The following is a 23195-nucleotide window of genomic DNA, read 5'->3' as shown; positions in this document are numbered from 1 at the left end:
GAACCTACATGAATGCATAACAGAAGCACACACGCAGATTTTTGTCATGAATCGAGTAGAAATTCCCAGAGATGATATCACATAATTTGATACCTGAAAAATGAATGAGAGTATAGCAGATAAAAGAGGGCGGTGAGGAAATATAGTGTGACTCTTGTATAAAGAGTGAGGTTTGATACGTAATCTGTGTCGTATCATGAAGCGTTTATAAATCGTATTATCGTAACACGCATGATGAGATCGGTATTAAAAGAGGGTGGCTCTGGCTGCAGTATGGATTATGGTGTTCTAGCTAGGTTTTCTTGTTTGCAAGGAATAGAAAGTCCCTTAGACTAACTCAAGCAAGGGAAGGGAGTTATCTTGGTACCTGCAAAGCTAAATATCCAGCTGTAAAGGGAGAAAGTCTCATGAGTAACCCTAAATGAGAACAGTAATGAAGGAAGGTCTTATGGAGGCTGCAGAAGATGGGTAACTCTAAAAAGCTCAGTAGAAAGAGAATACAGATCTTCCCCAGTACACTAATTTTCTTTACCCTCGTTTCCTTTTTAATTTGCTGGATGATTGTTTTAATACCCTATGTCTTTTCTATACTATCATTTCTTTTTGCACGTAGCTTCTGATTTTATGCCATTGCTTTAATCGGGATCTTTTTGTGTCTCCTAGTGTATCTTATAGCTTCCTTCTATTTATGCATATTTCAGTTTCAGGTCCCAGGATTAACTGATCTAAGTATTTCCCAGATTAGAGTCCACAGAGAGAGAGAGAGAAGGATAAACAGACGTTGAGAAAGAGAGATTGCTAAATCTAACTTGCCTTTTAATGACAACAAAAATTATAGCTTAATTGCTTTCAAATCAATGGTTATTCCTATTAGATAAACTATAACTATCTAGAGGGTAAACATTTATGGACACATATTTGCAACATGAATAAAGCCAAAGAGCGGGACAATTTCCCTTAGAAGCAGCTGTGAATAAGACAGAAGCCAGGGAGGAAATGTAATGGTCTCTAATATAGAAAAGGGATGGCAGTGATCTAGAGTTAGGGCCAACGGAAAGAAGATCATTAGGTGGATTACAGAAAGGTTTGTTGGCCAATTAAACAATCTTGCTAACTGGCTAGGTATGAGGTTGAAGAGAGATAAAGGAGTTAAGCATCAGTGAGGAGATAGTGGTAACTTTTGGTGACATACTGCATACAATAGTAATAGCATGTAGAAGCACCAGTGTTAAGCTTCTATACACACTTATCAAAAATTACTTTCTATGTTACGTGATGATGATTGATGATGATAATATGTTAATTGTATTATGAACCATTGGAACTAATATTGATCTATCATTGATTTAGGACATGCACTCATAACATGAAAAAAAGCTATTTCTATAATAATTTATTGATGCTAAACTTGTATTACAGTTTTTCTAAAAGGCCCTTGCAGCGTACAGAGAATGTGATTACTCTGGGCAATTAATAGAATCCTTTCAATAGTGGGGTTAACTAGCCAAGACATCAGAATATAAATCTTTATAATCAAAAAAGAAGAAGAAGAGTACAATTCCACTTTGAACATTTAATAAATTAATTTTTTACACTAAGATAACATAAAGAAAACAGAAAAGGACTCTGAAAACATAATTTTGCCACAGCTTAGTTTTTGCCATCGTAAGAGAATGCTATTCTGGGATATCCATTTTATTATAGGCTGGAGAGAATTTGTTGATTTAGATCTATTGCCTCCCTTTTTGTTACTGCCTAAAGGAAGCCTAGTTCTTTACTGTAGTATATGTCGCTGTGAGAATTTATAAAAATCTTGAAAAAATATAGCCTTCTTCATGGTACAGTGCAGTACTAATGAGTCTTACCAAATCAAAACATTGTTTTTCTCTCCATAAAGCTTCATAACTAAGTATCAGAGATCATCTCTAACCCCATACCTTTTAAAACTTGCTCTTGAATGTAGATTCTGGTTAGCCTAGGACAGCCCAAATTTATACCTGTTGCTCCAGCTCAATTATTACCAGTGCCTCCTTTCACTCAAATATTTCCTGATTTGGAGAATATAGTGCAGTCGGCCCTCAGTATATGCAGAGCATTCACGGATAAGGAAGGCTGACTCTCCTGTACCATTTCATATGAGGGACCCGAGCATCCCTAGATTTTGATACTCATGGGAGCTCCTGGAACCAATCTCTCATGGATACTAAGGGACACTATATGATTTTCCTGTTGATGACCATTACCTAGTGCTACATCAGTGCAGTTTTTAAATCTCTGGACTACAAATATATTCTTCAAAACACAAAAGGTTAATAGGACATCACAGAAATGTCAATTTAGATTTTTCTGGAAAGCTGAGGAAAAGTCAAAGAAGCTAAGATCTAAATATCTAGTACTTTTTATTTTATAAACATATATTTTCAGTAATAAAATCATTTTACTTAATTAAAAACTTCTTAAAATATATATTGCACTTAAATATGCTCAACATTTGTGTAATAAGAAAAAATCATCAAAAATAAAGTGTATATAAAATGTAGTTAAAATAAGTTTGCTTTGAAAATGAGAATTCAGACATATATTTGTTTCTATGCCTTCTTTAAACTTCCAACACCTCTTCCCCCATCTTTACTGATGGTCTTATGTGTATATTGCATTGATAAAAATGGAAGTAATCAGAAGTAAACTTATACAACTAGCTTCCTCTCCCCTGTCCACACACACATCTTAACTACTTGCATCTGTGGCATGTCCTCTGCTTTGTACTTGTTCCTGTGCACAAGGTGTCCGCGGTTCTGGAGAAAGCCAGTCCCTCTATTCTGTAGTAGATCTTTTCCTCCTCTTACCTATTTAAGGATATCACTCCAGATTTCCTGCCTTTTAATGTTTGTAATTTCCCTCTTAACTGATTGGCCACTCCCTCCTATCATTCTTTAGCATTTCTTTCTGATCTCAAAGTAACCATTATTATAAGAAATAATTTGAATTATTTCTTAAAATCTTTTGAAAATAGATCACACACAATAATATGCTCTAGAAATAAAATACCTCTTTAATCTTATAATAAATTATTTTGATGTGCTCTTTTAAAAATAGATTCAACTTATATAAGTCAAAGTGAAAGAAATATCAAGTCAGGAATAAATTTGTAATGTAATGGGATTTTACATTATTGAATTCCAAAATCCTTAATGGTTGTTACATGAGGGGTCTTTCTCGAATTACTATTTTGGTATCTTTTCCTAACTTTGCTTCTCTCACTTTTCATTATCAATATTGACCAGCAAAATAAGACCTCCAATATACTTCCTCTTAGAAAGGAGAAAGCTTTATATCTATTCTCTTTTGTACATGCAATATTCTTCTTAATAGATGAATGAATATCTCAATGAATCATTGTTATTCAAATTATCTTTTAAGCCAAGCCACTTAAACAAAATTATATAGCTGATATAAAATAAGTGTTTACTCTATATTGCAAAACATCTTACTAAGTTAGCTCATATAATCCTTATAGCTACACATTTAATTTAACATTATCATTCTTATTTTATAGATAGTGAAAGCAGAGGCTAAAGAGGAAGGTAACCACTTGAGGTCACACTGCTAAGAAGGATGGAGAAAGAATTACTCAAGTCTGTACCTTTAACCACTGTGTCAATTACTTATACTTCTCTTTTTGTTCTTTGCCATCATACTACTCTAGACCACTGTTTTCCCTCTTTTGGACCAGATCTCTAACTAGTTTTTCCATTTCTGTCTTTTCTTCTGTATAATTTACTCTCCCTACAATAACCAAATGAGAATTTATGGCTGCCCTGCTTAAAACCCCATAGTAACTTTCCATTGCCTGAGGATGAATTTCAAATCCTTAGTAACACTGACAAGTCACTGCATCATCTGCATCATGCTGAAATCTACACCAGTGGCCTTCAGCTTTGTTTGTATAGAACAGACGCTTTTAAAAACTATTGATGTCAGGGCCACCCCCCAGGTCACTTAAATAGGATCTCTGAGCAGGGGGGCTCTCCAGGCAATCATTGTGTTCAGTCAGAGATGAGTACTCTGCCCTTATTGCCTCCTTTGGAGCCACTCTTCACTCTGTAAGTTCTATGCGCTCTTTTGTTGTGTTAATTGATAATATGTTTATTAATTAATCTCTTATGTTAATTGATAATATGTTTATTAATTAATCTCTTATGTTAATTGATAATATGTTTATTAATTAATCTCTTTTGTGCATTTACAACTCAATCTACACTAATATCTAATCAATATAGCCTTTGCTAATATCCTATTTGATTGTCATTCTTAGAAGTCATGATACATAATTGGTTTTATTGTAAGAAAGCCCAGTAGTTAGTCGAGTGCAGATAATTTACCATGAAGTTTCTATGCATATGATAACAAATCACCAATTACAACTGTGAATGAAAAGTAAACAAAAATATTTTATCATATTATTTTTTAAATATAGATAGACCATCTTTTTATTGAAATTAAATATTTTGCATTATTCATATTTATCTAAATATAATATATATCCAATAAAATTTCATGATTATGAGAATTCATAATTGAATTCATATTATTTACTGACCATATATTAGGGCACTGAACCAAGAGTTTGGGGAATGTGTAGAGTTCAATCCCATATGAATCTTGCATGATGATTATAATTTATTAAGAATATAAACTATATATGAACCTAAATGATTGTATCCTAATACAGGAAATCATGCGATATGAATGGTAGAGATAAAATGGTTGTAGGATGAGGACACATAGTAGCACAGCTCTAAAGCATAAAATATAGATTGTCTTAAGTCCCCAAAATATTCCAAAACAGTTGTAACAGTATTTCTCCTCTGAGCCCAAAAAAAAAAAAAAAAAAAAAAGCTTCATATGCTTCTATATTACACGTAAATAGAAAACCTTTTACTATTTCCTAGGACAATATTTGAGTTATAATTTATTTTACAATTCTTTTGATATGTTTGGAAATAACTAGGAAAAATAATTGGCAAAATATATTTCTTTCTATAACAGTGGCATAAAATACATATGTTAATCACCAACAGATTTAAGAAACTACTCCAGAAAAGAATTTGAAACAGAGATCTCTCATACAGCTGGCAGTTATAGTGTATCTCCCTAATGCAGTACCATCATAGGTAAATGAAGAAAACGTCTTTTTATATTTTAGATTAGCCACAAGAGGGAACTCACAGAGAACTGTTAATGTAAGTGAAACATATTAACAATGATGAAAAGTGTTAGTCTGCAGAGTTCAAACACAGTTCATTCTCTCTTATTATGTTTTAGTCCTGTGATGCTTGAAAGGAAGTTTTGAAGATACCAATTACTTTTCTTACAATTCCTGAACTCATTTCACAAATTTTAAGGGTTTTTTGTGTGTCTTATTATAAGATTTGACTATTTGATTAATTTTTTTTTTTAAGGCAAGTATTGGAGATCTTTAATAAACATAGTTTTGAACTGACTGAGCTACTTTCAGTGCAGTGTCACTCTGGGATCTTGGAAGTCATCTAATCCCTTTGCACATGATCTTTTCACTGATACTAGGGGAATAACAACATAAATACATTAATATTCGCACCTCTTTTCAAAACGTGTTTCAATGTCTGTAATATAAATCCAGAAGTAAATAGTGTAGTAATTGTATTATAGTATTGGCATTTTAAGTTTCACACCATATTTGGCCCTGGGAAGATACTAAAAGAAATCTTATCCCCTCCAAATTTGGCTACAATAATTATGAAGACTGAATTTGAAGGTGTCTCGCTTCTTGACATTTCTTTCTTCTAGGACAAGCATCAGTTCAAATATTAATCGAGGAAGGGAGGTGGATAGTGCAAGCCTTTAGCACCCACAGTGAAATACAAGATATGCTGATCAGAGAATCTGTAGGTAAAGTGAGTTTGCTGGCTTTCTTACTTATTCGGTGACATTTTTGTCTCTGTAACTCCTGGTAAATATCTAAATATGTAATCACCTGATTAGGTTAATGCTACCAAAAAACTTGTGCTAGTTTTGTAGTTTAACTTATTGCTACTCAGGATTTCTTTTTTCCTTTTGATGAAAATGTATTTGGGGTAGAAAGAACATTTTTTACATCTGTATATAATATATTTGGTCATAGGTTTTAATAACAGAAAATAGCAATTGGTGATACTGTGACAAGTTTTAAGCAAGTACATGGACACTGAATCAAAAATAAGCAAGTGAACAAACAAACTTTCCCTTATTACTCATTTAATGCAAGAAAGCTTTAAAGTAATGAATTTCAATGTATTGTCCTGAAATTGAATGCCCTTAGATCTAAGATATTGACACCATAATTAAGTTGAGGTATTGTTATGGCTGAGAAAAGGGGATATTTAAAGCATAGTTTAAATATCTTTACCAAAATGCCAAAAAACTTAATAAGGACAATGAAGCAGTGTCTAGTTTATAAAAGTTAGACTTAAAACTATCTCAGCATCTTTGTGGACATGTTGGAAGATCTAAATAAACACCATGGCAATCATTTTTGAAAAAAAAGTCCATGCTGTTAAATTTTGAACTTCGGTTGCTTAAAGATAGGAAAATATAATAATAAAAATTTAGCACACTTAAGTTAACAAAACACTTCCAATATAGTTGTCTCATCATATTTCCAAAGATTCTCCACATCCCAGAAAGTAAAATTTATGTTAGAGAAATCAAGGTCCTATACAGACCTCTGATGGCAGAAAACAACCTGAAACCTAGGTATCATGAGTAATGCTCAGATTATCTTTGCACATTTTTTCTTGCAACTGTTACAAGTTCTATGGAAGGATACATCACAATATATCTCAGAACAATTGAGACCTTGTTAAATTTTTTATTGCAAACTTGGCTGAAATATATATTTTTAATACCAGTTTACTTGCCATGCCCTAAAGTTACAGAATGGGAATCTCTGTGTTGGCATTTGAAAAAATTTCTACATGTGATACCATTTTGCAGAAATGCCATGAGATATTTAGTAAGTGGATTTGCTACTTTCTGTAGTCAATATACCTTCAACTATAATGTCTACCTTAAACTTAATGTAGTAGGGAGAATAATAGCCTTTCACAGATGTCCATTCCTGAAACCTGTGCATATGTTAGATTATACAGCAAAGGGGAATTAAGGTTGCAGATGAAGTTATGGTTGCTAATCAAGTGACCTTAAAATGAGGACGTTATCCTGGATTATCTAGGTGGATCCAATGTAATCACAAAAGTCCTTAAAAGTATATGTGGAAGGTAGAAGAAGAGAATCAGAGGGAGATGTGATTGTGCAAGAATGGTCAGAGAAATACAATATTGCACACTTTGAAGATGGAGGAAGGGGGTCATGATCCAATAAATGCAGGTGGATTGTAGAAGCTTGACAAGATGAGGAAATGGATTCCCTTCCCTCACCTAACCAGAGCCTTCAAAAGGCAATGAAGTCCTGTCAACACCTTGAATTTAATCCAGTGAGAACCAAATCAGACTTCTGACCTACAGAAATGTAAGATGATAAATTCGTGTTGGTTTAAGCCACTAAATTTTGGTAAATTGTTACAAGGCTATAGAAAAATATTATAGATCAAAGAATTTCAAGGGTTTTGATAGAAAACATCTAGATTTCCTTGAATAAACTGTTAGTAGTAATATGGATGTTAACAGCTGTGCTAGGGAGGGCTCAAAACAAAGTCAGGGGCTTCCCTGGTGGTGCAGTGGTTAAGAATCCCCCCACCAATGCAGGGGACAAGGGTTCGAGCCCTGGTCCGGGAAGATCCCACATGCTGCGGAGCAACTAAGCCCATGAGCCACAACTATTGAGCCTGCACGCCTAGAGCCCGTGCTCTGCAACAAGAGAAGCCACCACGGTGAGAAGCCCTGCGCACCACAACAAAGAGTAGCCCCCACTCGCTGCAACTAGAGAAAGCCTGTGCACAGCAATGAAGACCCAACACAGCTAAAAATAAAAATTAAATTAAATTTAAAAATTAAAAAAACAAAAACAAAGTCAGGAGCATGGTAGAAAAAACATGTATTGCCTTAGAGAATACCTACTGTTCTGAATAGACTATAGAAATATGAACACTAAAGGCACTGCTGGTAAAAGTTCAGAAGGAAATGGAGAAGTGCTATTGGAAGTCTGGGAAAGAGGCTCCTTGCTGTACAGTGAAAGAAAGCTTAGTGGAATGAGGTCCCACTATTATATGGAAAGCAGAACTTGTAAATGGAGAAAATGGACATTTATCTGAAAGGATTTCAAGCATAGTGTTAAAGGTATGACCTGGTTTCTTCTTACTGCTCACAGTAAAATGAGAGAGGAAAGAGATGGATTAATGGAAGAACTATTAAACAAAAATGAAAGCGGAACTTGATGATTCAGAAATTTTTCAGCCTTCCTAGGTAGCAAAGGACTCTACAGTTAAGAGATTCACTCTTCCTAGAGAAAATGCTAAGGACTCAGGAGTTGAGGTAGTCAATTAGAACAACAAGCTAAACGGAAAGTAGCAAATAAGCCTTCACTTACTTACAGCAACAGTGAGCTCAAGGGGCAAAAAGAAGCACTCGCTCACTTATGTTCCATTTTTCCCCATGAAAGAGCACCAGGAAAGTCAAGTGGATACAGGGCAGACAAAGAGAATCACGTCACTGTCAAAGAGCCCTGATAAATATAGGCTTCTGTCTATTTATGAAACCTTGAGCTAGGAAGTAGGGAGATAGCCAAAGCCTCCAATAATGAGGTTTTAGTGTAGGAGCCTGGGAATTTTCTCAACTGAGGCCTCTGATTAAAAGGTGTCAGAATAGAGGCCCCTGGGTTAGGAATGCAGCTATGCATATGAACATGGCTGACCTATGGAAGCGAGCGGTGCTGAGCCTTTGAATGAAAGTCTAGAAAACTGCAAGGCCTTGGATGTGTACCAAATCTGGTGTGTGGGGAACAGATTATTCTCATGAAGCCTGCCCTGTAATTGTCTATAGTTGAACCCAAAAGATCCCAATAGGTTTTCAGCTTGTAGCCAAATTCCTCACAATCTTTTTCAAATTTAGCACTTCAGAAAGAACAAAAGGTCAGAGTATTTAGTTGCAGAAAAAGCAATCAGAAGATATTAAGTATGTTATGAATAGATCCCCTGAGCCATCTCAGCAGAAGACAAAAATAGATATGAGGTTATTTAAGAAAAATCTGTGGAGGGATCTCTTCCCCAATGGAGTGAATTTCTCTGACATACACAGGAGACCCACAAAATTCTTGAGAATTTTAAACTAGAAGAAACACTGCATTTTGGACATGAAAGGACAGAGAGAGTATGTGAAATAAAAAAAAAAAGGCTGTTGAGGACTTCCCTGGTGGCACAGTGGTTAAGAATCCACCTGCCAATGCAGGGGACACGGGTTCAATCCCTGGTCCGGGAAGATCACACATGCTGCGAGGCAACTAAGCCCGTGTGCCACAACTACTGAGCCTGTGCTCTAGAGCCTGCAAGTCACAACTACTGAGCCTGCGTGATGCAACTACTGAAGCCCATGCGCCTAGAGCCTGTGCTCTGCAACAAGAGAAGCCACCGCAATGAGAAGCCCGCGCACCACAACAAAGAGTAGCCCCCACTCACCACAACTAGATAAAGCCTATGCACAGCAATGAAGACCCAACTCAGCCAACAATAAATAAATAAATACATTTATTAAAAAAAGAAAAAAAGGCTGTTGTACTTTCAGATGTCTAAAGGCAAGTCTGATAAAACTACTCAGCTGCAAACATGTGATCTTTAATGAAAATAAAAGGATGACTCAGTGAGTGGAGTCATGGGCCTGGAGTGCAGAGTGGCACCAGCTATTCACAGGCCTTAAAACCTAATGGAGTTTACCCAACTTGATTTTGATAATGCTTGGCACTAATGTTTCCTTTTTTCCTTCCATTTTCACCTTTTTAAATTATTATTATTATTTTTTTTTGCGGTACGCAGGCCTCTCACTGTTGCGGTCTCTCCCCTTGCGGAGCACAGCCCCCGGATGCACGGGCTCAGCAGCCATGGCTCACGGGCCCAGCCGCTCCACGGCATGTGGGATCCCCCTGGACCGGGGCACGAACCCACGTCCCCTGCATCGGCAGGTGGACTCTCAACCACTGAGCCACCAGGGAAACCCCATTTTCACCTTTTTTTGAACAGAAATATCTACCATTACTCCTATTTCTTTCTTACTATTGTATTCTAGGAATAGATAGCTTATTTTCTTGTTTCCCAGGTCCACAGATGGAAAAGAATTTTGCTCCAGAATGAATTACACACAAAGCCTCATCCAAATCTATCTAATTCAGATGATTCAGCTGATAAAATTTGGGACTTTTTTAACTGCTGTGATTAAATTGAGATTTTGCACTTTGAGTTGATGCTCTAATGGGTTGAGACTTTTTGGAGATCTTGATGAGAGGTGAATGTATTTTTCATGTAGGATAGACATGCATTTTTGCAGCCTAGAGGGCACACTGTGATAGGTACAATAGTAACTACCTTTACAAAAAATGTTCACATACTAATCCATGGAATATATGAATATGCTAAATTACACAGTAAAGAGGAATTAAGATTGAAGATGGACATAAGGTTGCTAATCAGCTGGCTTTAAATTAGAGACATTTTCTTGGATTATCTAGGAAGGTTCAATGTAATCACAGGATACTTAAAACTATAAGAGGGAAGCAGAAAAAGAGAGTCAGAGGCACATGTGACTATAGAAGAACAATAAGAGAGATGTAAAGTTGCTGGCTTTGAAGATGGAGTTGGGGGCACGATTTAACTAATTGGAGCAATCTCTAGAAGCTGGAAAAAGCAAGGAAATTGATTCTTTCCTAGAGCTCCCAGGAACGAACGCAACTCCGCCAATATTTTGATTTTAGCCCAGTGAGATCTGTGTGTAACATCTAACCTTCAGAACTGTAAGATAATAAATTTCTGTTATTTTCAACCCTTGTTTGTAGTGACTTGTTATTTCAGCCATAGGGAGAAAAAACAAAAACAAAAACTAACACACCTGGGATGGTGAAATGCTTGATTTACTGTTCTTAATCAAATAGCTTGCAATTTAGTCAAAAAAAATTTTAGTCAAAAATGCTACAACCTAACATTAACCCAACTTTTGACTTTTTTATGCATTAATTTATCCATTTTAAAAATCCCCCCAAGGAATATATATTCTTAATATAAAAATCAGCTGATGCCTATTTTTTGAATAAAAGCCTAAAATAAATTGAAATTGCCATTTGCATTTTTACAATACAAAATAATTTTAGGGATTGTATGTAGTATCATTTTGCTCTACTTAGTGTCTACAAAACTGCACAGGAGAAAAAAGTAATATAGTCTCTGAATCTCAAGACTGAATAAGTCTTTAAAGGCCAAGGTCTCTAACAATACCTTTAATGCTTTTATCCCTTTCTCAGCATCCCTTTCAATTTGTTTCTAGACTTTCCTTTGTAATGCTCTCTACTTTCTGCAGCATCTTACGCCATCCCTGGATTTATCAAATCAATGCAATTTTTGTTATTGTGGTTATTCATAATTGCCATAATGTTGAAGGTGTGATTAACTGGTAATCCTAAATGCCACAAGACTTAACTGAAGTAGCAATGTTTTATTTTTAATAGCAGAATAGATGAATTTTAGAACATTTTCATTCTCTTGGCCTTCTAAGCAAGCCTTTTGTACATGATTCTGACACACTGAAAGTTGGCATTTACTGCTTTTGTCCATCTGTCGAAATGGAATTTTGCCCGTTTTAAAATGTGATGAGACAACTATACTTGAACATAAGTGCCAGCAAAACACAGACAAAATTTTTAACTCTGCATAGCATTTCTAGCATTATCCTTTGGGCATTACGATGTCTGTGGCAAATTTGATTTTCAATGGGAAAAAAAAGATCTGTTTTAAACTCCATATCCTGCTGGATTACATGTTTTGTTCACGTCAAATTTTATTTTTATCTTATGCCATGTTCAGCCCTGGGAAGAAACTGAATCACTATTGTCTTTGTTAAAGAGCCATATGCCATTTAAAGATAATCACATCAAATCAGATGATAACATGTGAAAGTGTAAAGCACTGCACAGGTATGAGAGGTTATTTTATAACTAAAAGTATTATTGAGCTTCAGTTAACAATATCCTAAAATAATTTCCCTGCATAATCATTGTGAATAATTGTTTTTGAGTTATTTGGCATAGGAAGAAATAGTTTGCAGGCTAGAACACATTATTTAACATACGAAGACTAACCTGAGTATCTGGCACTTTTACCTTTCAAAAGCAATCTGATTACTACACGGATAAGCCATTTAACAGGAATAGAGCACTGGGTGTCTGCTGCTGAATAAACATGAACATGTTTAATATTTGTTTTTCTTAATTTTCTAAACTGTTAGAAAAACATTGAATGCTGAATGAATATTTGTGCTAAAGATTAGACAAAAATAGGTTAAACACAAGACTCATTAAACATAAAGAACAAAGCAGGTAGTTACTATTTTATATAATAAGCACATTTTATATAGTAAAAATACTTTTGCCTAGTATTTTTATGCTTTTCAGGTAGTCTAACATATATTAAAAGTGAAAAATAGGCAATTTTCAGTTGACTATGGTTTCTACTAACAATCAGTCTTAATACTTTAATCCGAAACCCAAATAAAAGGGACTAAATAGAGGAGATGAAAAAATATTTTTATAATCTAAATGATTTAACTTTATTCAATGCTTACATATTTAAAACATAATGTCTTAACTGCTAAGACATTTTACCTATGTGTCAAATTTCTTTTACTTGTGGTCTCTCTAAAGAATCAGGAAGGATAGAGAAGGGGACATTTTATTTGGCTTTCAACATCATTTATTCGTCTTTGTATTGGCTATACATTCCCATGGTTCATTACCAAAAGAGTATACAAAGGTATACAAAAAATTCTTTTTCTCATTCTTGGAAAATTCATTCAGTTCTTCTCCCCAGAGGCATCCAGCAACATCAATTTCTCATGTATTATTCCAAAGCTAATTTTGTCATTTATTTAAACTGCCTTTTACAAAAAAAAAAAATTGTGGTATTTTTAATATATTACCTCATATGATTTTAAATATCATTGTGGACTAATTATTCTCACTTTACACATAAGTATTTCAAGACTCATAAGTATTTTCCAAGCTCAGTCTCACATGGATAGGTCAGAAATTAAAACCCATTTCTGTCCAATTTCTATCCCGTTCAACTACCATTTCAACATAACATTGTGCCTTGCCTTTGTGAATTTTCATCAATATTTCCATAGTCATTTTATACTTTCTACAATTTTACAGTAAAACTAGAGCTTGAGCCATACAGTAAAACTAAACTGGTTGAGCTATTGCAAAATTTAAAGTAAGTAGTTTTTCCTCTATTGTACACTAAACTTTATGTAGCTATGCTGGGAAGGATATGGAGAAACTAATACTCTCAAACATTGCTGTCAAGAGTGTGTGAACTATTTCAGTTGAATAAACTTAAAAACAAAAAAACCTTCACATAGTTCTTCTAACTTATGAAATACATTTGATGTTGAACTTCTCATATTACCCTCTATTATCTAAAGCTGCTTTCTCTCTTTGTCTTTACAACAACAAGGTATACTAAAATATACAATCAATTCTTTTTTAACAATATTCACTTCCCTTAAATTTTTGATGTAATAAGACAATCTCAATTAATCCAAATAAATCGTGACTAAGCAATAAATGACTGATCTTAAAATCTTCCAGAATATATATTAATAGAGAAATTGTTAAAATCATATCAAACTGAAAGATAAAGTACTTCATCACTAGAACATGAAAACTACTGTAAATACAGGAATTTTAAGAGTCCATTTATTTCTTATGATTAGCATTAAGTGGTAGTTGTCTCCTTAGTTATCTGCTGAGCTCAAAACTTTCTCATCCCTGGGAATAGCAACAGTATATGAAACTGTATTATCAGTGACAGTGCTCATATTGTGTGACTGTGCCATGCTGGCTAGAGTGGTCTCATCCAGGTATAGTTACCTGATCTAAGGTTGAGCCAATCAGTTTCTCTCTAATAGGAATTTGAAATCTCAAGTAGGGAGAAAGAAGCCATCTTGTGGCCTCAGAAAGAGGAGGGCTGGAGAAAGGGGTCTGTGCATTTGCTGTCTAGTTTTTATTTCCTAAATCTGGATTATTTAACTTTTCTCTATGTATATTTCCAAATAATTATCTTCTCCCCACATTTTTGGTATTATTATTTAATCTAAACATTGCTTTATCGATTTGTTCATTTATTCAACAAATATTTAATATGAATTTTGCACTTTGATATGCTCCATCCTATTCAAGGCACTGAAGAGCCTTCAGAAAAAGTCACATAGTTCTACTCTTCTTTAACTTGTGTTCTAGCAAGAAAGACTGATAGTAATAAGAAAACAAGCATATGCTATAAGTTAACGTAGTTATAAGTCCTATGGAGAAAAAGATCAAAATAATAATACAGAAAGTGAGGAAGTTGAGCTGACATGCTAGTCCAGATAGGATGTTCAGAAAAGAGATGACATTTTCTCAGATTTAAATGAAATAAGAAATGAGAATAAGAAATTGTAAATATATATGCATCCAACATAGGAGCACCTCAATATATAAGGCAAATGTTAACAGACATAAAAGGAGAAACTGACAGTAACAAAATAATAGTGGGGGACCTTAACACCCTACTTACACTAATGTTCAGATCATCCAGACAGAAAATTAATAAAGAAATAGAGGTCTTAAATGACACATTAGAGCAGATGGACTTAACTGAAATTTTAGAGAATTCCATTTGAAAGCAGCAGAATACACATTCTTTTCTATTCTCCAGGATAGATCACATGCTGGGCCACAAAGCAAGCCTCAGTAACTTTAAGAAAATTGAAATCATATCAAGTATGTTTTCCAACCACAACACTATGAGATTAGAATTCAACTACAAGAAAAAAACTGCAAAAACACAACACCTGGAGGCTAAACAATATGCTACTAAACAACCAATGGATCACTGAAGAAATCAAACGGGAAATAAAAAAATACCTAGAGACAAATGAAAACAAAAACATGACGATCCAAAACTTATGGGAAGCAGTAAAGAGCAGTTCTAAGAGTGAAGCTTATAGTGACAGAAGCTTACATCAGGAAACAAGAAAAATCTCAGATAAACAAACTAACTTTACACCTAAAGCAACTAGAGAAAGAAGAACAAACAAAACTCAAAGTTAGTAAAAGGAAAGAAATCATAAAGATCAGTGCAGAAATAAATGAAATACAGACTAAAAAAAAAAGAAATCAATGAAAGTAAAAGTTGGTACAAAATTGATGTAAATTTTGTACATCAAAAATTTACATCAATTTTGTACCAACTTTTACTTTCATTGATTTTTTTTTCTATTCTCCAGGATAGATCACATGCTGGGCCACAAAGCAAGCCTCAGTAACCAGACTCACCAAGAAAAAAATGAGAGGGCCCAAATCAATAACAGCAGAAATGAAAAAGGAGAAGTTACAACTGACACCACAGAAATACAAAGGATTATGAGAGATTGCTACGAACAACTATATGCCAGTAAAATGGACAACTTAGAAGAAATGGACAAATTCTTAGAAAAGTACAATCTCCCAAGACTGAACCAGGAAGAAATAGAGAATATGAACATACCAGTTACCAGTACTGAAATTGAATCAGTAATTTAAAAACTCCCAACAAACGAAAGTCCAGGACCAGACTGCTCCACAGGTGAATTCTACGAAACATTTAGAGAAGAGTTAACACCTATCCTTCTGAAACTATTCCAAAAAATTTCAGATGAAGGAATGCTCCCAAATTCATTCTATGAGGTCACCATCAACCTGATACCAAAACTAAACAAAAATCACAAAAAAAGAAAACAACAGGCCAACATCACTGATGAACATAGATGCAAAAATCCTCAAAAAATACTATCAAACCCAATCCAACAATACATTAAAACAATCATACACCATGATCAAGAGGGATTTATCCCAGGGATGTGAGGACTTTCCAATATCCATAAATCAATCAATGTGATACACCACATTAACAAACAGAAGAATAAAAACCACATGGTCATTTCAACAGATGCAAAAAAAGCTTTTGATAAAATTCAACATCCATTTATGATAAAAACTCTCCAGAAAGTGGGCATAGAGGGAATACACCTCAACATAATAAAGGCCATAAATGACAAACCCACAGCTAGCATCATACTCAACAGTGAAAAGCTGAAAGGATTTCCTCTAAGATCAGATACAAGACAAGGATGCCAACTCTCGCCACTTTTATTCAACATAGTTTTGGAAGTCCCTAGCCACAGCAATCAGAGAAGAAAAAAAAAATAAAAGGAATCCAATTTGAAAAAGAAGTAGTAAAACTGTCACTTTTTGCAGATGACATGATACTATACATAGAAAATCCTAAAGATGCCACCAAAAAATGACTAGACCTCATCAATGAACTCAGTAAAGTTGCAGTATAAAAAATTAATATACAGAGATCTGTTGCATTTCTATACACTAACAATGAAATAGCAGAAAGAGAAATTAGAGAAACAATCCCATTTACCATAGCATCAAAAAGAATAAAATATTTCAGAATAAACCTACCTAAGGAGGCAAAAGACCTGTACTCTGAAAACTATAAGATGCTGATGAAAGAAATTGAAGATGACACAAACAGTTGGAAAATATACAATATTCTTGGACTGGAAGAATCAATATTCTCAAAATGACTTATACTATCCAAGACAATCTACAGATTCAATGCAATCCCCTTCAAATTACCAATTTTTCACAGAACTAGAACAAAAAATTTTTTTAATTTGTATGGAGACACAAATGACTCTGAAGAGCCAAAGCAATCTTGAAAAAGAAAAATTGAGCTGGAGGAATCAGAGTCCCTGACTTCAGACTATACTACAAAACTACAATAATGAAAACAATATGGTACTGGCACAAAAACAGAAATATAGATCAATGTAACAGGATAGAAAGCCCAGAAATAAACCCACACACTGATGGTCAATTAATCTATGACAAAGGAGGCAAGAATATAAAACGGAGAAAAGACAGTCTCTTCAACAAGTGGTACTGGTAAAACTGGACAGCTACATGTAAAAGAATGAAATTACAACATTCTCAACAATATACACAAAAATAAACTCAAAATGGATTAAAAACTTAAATGTAAGACGCGATACTATAAAACTCCTAGAAGAAAACTTAGGCAGAACACATTTTGACATAAATTGCAGCAATATCTTTTAGGATCCATCCCCTAGAGTAACAGAAATAAAAGCAAAACTAAACAAATGGGATCTAATTAAACTTAAAAGCTTTTGCACAGCAAAGGAAGCCATAAACAAAATGTAAAGAAAACCTACAGACTGGGAGAAAATATTTGCAAAGGATGCAACTGACAGCGGATTAATTTCCAAAATATACAAACAGCTCATACAGTTCAATGTTAAAAACACAAACAACCCAATACGAAAATGGGAAGAAGATCTAAATAGACACTTCTCCAAAGAAGACATACAGATAGCCAAGAAGTACATGAAAAGGTGCTCAACATGGCTAATTATTAGAGAAATGCAAATCAAAACTACAGTGAGGTATTACCTCACACTGGTCAGAATGGCCATCATCAAAAAGTCTACAAATAATAAATGCTTGAGAGAATGTGAAGAAAAGGGAACCCTCCTACACTGTTGGTGGGAATGTAAATTGGTGCAGCCATTATGGAGAATAGTACAGAGGTTCCTTAAAAAACTAAAATTAGAGTTACCATATGATCCAGGGATCCCACTCCTGGGCATATATCTGGAGAAAACTCTAATTCAAAAAGATACATGTAGGGCTTCCCTGGTGGCACAGTGGTTGAGAGTTCACCTGCCAATGCAGGGGACACGGGTTCGTGCCCCGGTCCGGGAAGATCCCACATGCCACAGAGCGGCTGGGCCCGTGAGCCATGGCCACTGAGCCTGCGCATCCGGAGCCTGTGCTCCACAACAAGAGAGACCACAACAGTGAGAGGCCTGCATACCGCAAAAAAAGAAAAAAAAAAAAAGATACATGTACCCCAATGTTCATAGCAGCACTATTATGCCAAGGCATGGAAGCAACCTAAGTGTCCATCAACAGATGAATGGATAAAGAAGATGTGGTATATGTACACAATGGAATATTACTCAGCCATAAAAAAGAATGAAATAATGCCATTTGCAGCAACATGGATAGACCTGGAGATTATTGCACTAAGTGAAGTAAGTCAGACAGAGAAAAATAAATCTCATATGGTATGGCTTATATGTGGAATCTAGAAAAAAATGATACAAATGAACTTATTTACAAAACAGAAATTGACTCACAGACATAGAAAACAAACTTATGGTAACCAAATGGGAAAGGTGGGGAGGGAAAAATTAGGAATTTTGGATTAAAATATATACACTACTGTATATAAAATAGATAAAAAACAAGGACCTACTATATAGCACAGAGAACTATACTCAACATCCTGTAATAACCTATAATGGAACAGAATCTAAAAAAGAATAGATATATATGTATATGTATAACTGAATCATTCTGCTGTAAACTTGAAACCAATACAACATTGTATATCAACTATATTTTAATAAAATTTTTTAAAAAAGAAATGAGAGCATCAACCTTAGGACGATCTGGAGAAAGACTGTTCTAATCTGAAGGAACAGTATGTTCAAAAACCCTCCTGAACCACTACATTTTGGAACTTAGTGGTGGACAAACAACAGTACCTGAAATAGTAATAGTAAATTTGTGCAAATTACTTTATTTTTTGGTGGTTCAGTTTTTTTATTTAAAAATAAAAACTCTTAATTAGTGAGTTTGCTGGCATGTTTATATGAAATGACATATTAAAACACATAGCATAGTGTTCCATGTAAAACATTTTGTTTTCTTCGCTTTGTTCATTATGTTCTCATTTAAACTTTAAAGTTGGGGAAAACTACTAGACTATGATTATTATGGATTTTAGAAGAGCTCTGATGAGGCTATTCAAAACAATAGAAAGACAAAAATAATGTATAATTACATTGAAATTGTTTGAAATAGTTCTTGCTCTTCCTTGCGCATAATGTGGAAATTTAAATGAATAAATAGATGAATGAATGAAACTAACAGGCATCAACTACCTCAAATATTTCTGGCATTAGGAAGGCAAAAAGCAAAATATACTTTTTAAAAGCATGATTTAGAAAGATGTAAAATGGCAAAATTAAAGTGTAGTGCACCGAATTCTAATACGCTATATATAGTATTGCGTTCAAACATTTGGATACGTTTGTCTTGCAAAGGGGAATTATTTATAAATCTTACTGTTTTACCATCTGGTGACATCATGTAAGGCTTATTTATATGATGGCATATTAGAGGAAAGTAATTCCTCTTTATGTTTAGGTTTCATTACTGCATTTGGGAGATGTTATGAGTAAATGTGGGTTATTTATTTGAAAATGGGTTTATCTTATATTTTATTCCTCACTGATACACAAAAAAACAATAGAAGAATATGTGTTTATCTCCTTTTACTTTCCTGTCTTGTATAGCTTGATTAGAAAATGAATAATTTTATGCCTGGCTGAAGATCAATGCTGTGCCTTCTCTCCATGGTTTCACTGTAATTGTGGAATATTAAGGTAATCAGAAGTAGAACATGTTCATTTACATGAGGATGAAGGAAGGCTATTTTCAGTGATGGCTTATGCATCTCTCTGAACACAACTGGATGCTGTACCTCAGCTCAGGACTCCCTTTTCTCAGAAGATGTATTTTCTGAGTTGCAACTTGACATCTGGCAAATACACAGTGGATGTATTTCCTGGTCACTACAAATCCTGTCAAGAATAATTGGGTTTGTAGTTCTCTTAGCCTTGTGTCAATACAATACATGGAAGTAGTGGGAATCTTTAAACAAATGAAAAAAAATACTAAAACAGGAGAGCAGTAATATGATGTACAGTATTCCTCCAAGCACATTGACAAGTAATATCCAGTTCTTTATTCTTTGGAATATGAGTTTAACAAAAACAGAAAGCAGTGCTAGGTCTACATGTCTCCACGTATTCCCTGTATGAGTGTGTGCACGCATGTGTGTGTGTATGTGTGAGTTAGAAAATGCTAGTTAGAAATGGTAATAAGCACTATTTTAATCCTGTTTTTCAGTTGCTGAAATATGAATGATTTTCTCAGTTTTGCTCCACTGCTTCAGTTAAATGCTGCTTCCCTTTGCTGTGAGAAATCATTCTAAATCTTTGTAAGTGCTTTGCAATTATAGAATTTTTCATACTTTAGAGGCCAGAGCCAACTACAATTGACAGATAGCTTTGTAAAGAAGACACTTTTTTAAAAAAGGATAAATAATACACCATGTCAATTCAGAATAGGTATCAGATCTTATAATTCTATGAGACTATCATGATAATAGATTGAATATTTGAAGTTCCCTAGAGGTTGTTCACTTTTATGCTTACTAAGTGTTTAAAGAATTTTCTTTTAAATGATTGAAATAGTGTAATGGTTGACAGAATTGGAATTGCTTGAGAAAGAATTTTATGTTATTTCTCAACCTCCCAAAATTTGTTCAATGCTTTTCTTGAGAAAAGCAATTTGGATTAATGTAAAGAGGGAAAGAGTAAAGGAGAGAATGAAAGAGGAAGGAAGAAAGGAAGTAAAGAAGACCACATCTTATAATTCTCAATTTTGGAATGGGCAGAGTCATGATCATGTCTTTGCAAATCTCAGTGGAGACTTTTCAATCCAGAATACAGATAGACCATAAAGTAGTAAGTGGAAAATTGATGGGATATGTCTTACCTGCCCTTCATGCATCAGCCTAGACCAATTTGAAGTCTCTCTCTAATTATCAACCTCAGTCTCTATATTTGATTTCCAAAGCCAGATAATAAAATAATATACAGATGTTTTACATAAGTTGACCTATTCTTTGATATATATAATTCATTGGTGACAATGCATCCATACTTGGAAAATGTCAGAAGAACAATATTTTAACAGTTGTGAAATTTAAGTGAAATAATTCACATAAACTATCATATAAAATACTTAGTAGTCATTCAATAAATGGTTTCTATCCATTTTATTTATCTGACATTCTTTGAGTTAAGTCACCAGTTTCATAATGAAGTAAAGACAGTTTTTACACCATATATATATATATATATATATATATATATATATATGGAGAGAGAGTAAGAGAGAGAGATATAATCTTTACAAAGTCCCTATGAAGTGTGTTCAGTATTCTTTCATGAAATGATCAGCTAAGTGTGGCCACAAGAAGGGCCACATGAGAAGCATAGGGAAACAATGTTTATTATGCTCACAGATTCTAGGGAGACAGAGTCACCCATGACCCCCTGGGAACACCAAAGAGTGGGCTTCAGAACCTGTGGGCAAGTTCCTTAATAGAGGTCAGGTTGGAGAACACAAGCAAAAGATGTGAGGAGATTTCATTGGTGCATTTGAATGACACTAGGTCACAGTCAGATGAGGGCAAGAAGGGTAACTTGTGACAGGGGCCAGCCTTATCATTCTGGTGTACCTGTCACCTGGGCGGGGTGCTCACAACTTGTTTGGGGGGATGTTGAGGTAGCAGGAAAATATGAAATTTTAAGATTTATAATATAAGGTTATATACTACTATTATCAGTATTTCACAGAGGGCAGGGGCAAGCCACCATATAGGTATTCTTTTATTACACAGCAAGCAAGTGGTGAAACTGGGATTTGAACCTAAGCTATCTGATTTCAGATCCCTCAGATTTGATCACTTCCTGGCATTTCCTTGAAGCTAAATATTATATTTGGTCAGAAGAAATTCCTTATAAGCTTACATAAAGAAAAAAATAAATTTGGAGGGGACTAGAATGTGAGAGAACTACATTGTTTAATGTAATGGGAGAAGTGCCGTGGCTCTTCTGGGAAAAGAAGATGAGAGAGAGGAGAGAAAGAAGCTGGGCAGGGAAGTGAGCAAGTCCTCGTTATTTCTTGATCCTTCTAGGACCCCCAAATCTTCTATCAAAATATATGACTGTCATAAGTGATGAAAGAGGATTCTTGGGGAAATCACTAAAGATTAAAGATCCCTTAACACCAAGATTTCTGTTAATTAGACATTTGTCTGCCCCCTCCCCACTGTCTTCTCAAGACTAAGAGCTAGGTCATGGTCAGTACACACTAGGAGTTTTGAACAAGGAATTAGAAGCTCTGGGATCTCCCCCAGCTCTGTCACTCATGTGAATGAGTTAAATCAACGGTCCCCAACCTTTCTGGCACCAGGGACTGGTTTCCTGGAAGATAATTTCTCCACGGACAGGGGTGGTGGGGGATGGTTCAGGTGGTAATGCCAGCGACGGGGGCATGGGGAGCGGCAGATGAAAGTTTGCTCGCTGCTGCTCACCTCCTGCTGTGCGGCGGTGCGGGGTGATGAGGACATGATTAAGTAAATTGTTCACGGACTAAACCACAAATATAAAAATAATATTCTCTTCATGTAAATATAAAGTCATATTATCAATGAAAATAAATATTTTGGAATCATTTTTTCTTGTTTCTCAACTATTTTTAGCATCATTACTGTAGTCTGTACTACTGTTTAGTTTAAGAATCCTGCAATTAGGACACTTGTTTAAATGAGCATCTCTCACTACATAGTGCATAAAAATAGCCTAAATCTTATTAACTCTAGTGATTGCTCTCATAACCGTTTCAATGGAAAAGGCATGTTGCTGCCAAATATTATCCAATATATTAAGTCTCTTTGGCTTCATAAAAAGATAAAGTAACCCTGGAATATAACATATTCCAAAAATCTGGTGGTTCATGAAGTGAGAAATTATGGGCTTGGATTTTTATAAAATTTGAAAGGTCAAGAGGGTAAGCAGATGGCTAGCTGTAGAATATATTACACATTAAGCAATTGTTTTGATGTGCTAGGCAAAGTCCTGGAAGCTTATGAGATTGTAAAATCCAATGACCCTGAATTAGACTGAGGGTTCAGATCATGATAC

The 23195-nt window shown here is 34.7% G+C and overlaps 1 pseudogene across 1 annotated transcript in view; it reads right to left on the bottom strand.

Moving 5' to 3' along the window:
* Window positions 1-22621, bottom strand: part of LOC309825356 (3-ketoacyl-CoA thiolase, mitochondrial-like) — a 50134-nt pseudogene extending 27513 nt beyond the window's left edge. The window contains exons 1-2 of the transcript in view: window positions 22451-22621; window positions 19901-20070 (exon numbers count right to left, since the gene is read on the bottom strand). The product of the transcript in view is annotated as a 3-ketoacyl-CoA thiolase, mitochondrial-like (transcript). The remainder of the gene's footprint in view (window positions 1-19900; window positions 20071-22450) is intronic.
* Between the last annotated feature and the right edge of the window lie 574 nt (window positions 22622-23195).

This window comes from Grampus griseus, assembly GCF_964374135.1.
Source record: "Grampus griseus genome assembly, chromosome: 7".
In the NCBI taxonomy this organism is placed as follows: domain Eukaryota; kingdom Metazoa; phylum Chordata; class Mammalia; order Artiodactyla; family Delphinidae; genus Grampus; species Grampus griseus.
Note: the sequence above shows the minus strand (reverse complement) of the source record. Positions and strands in the feature narration are given on the sequence as shown.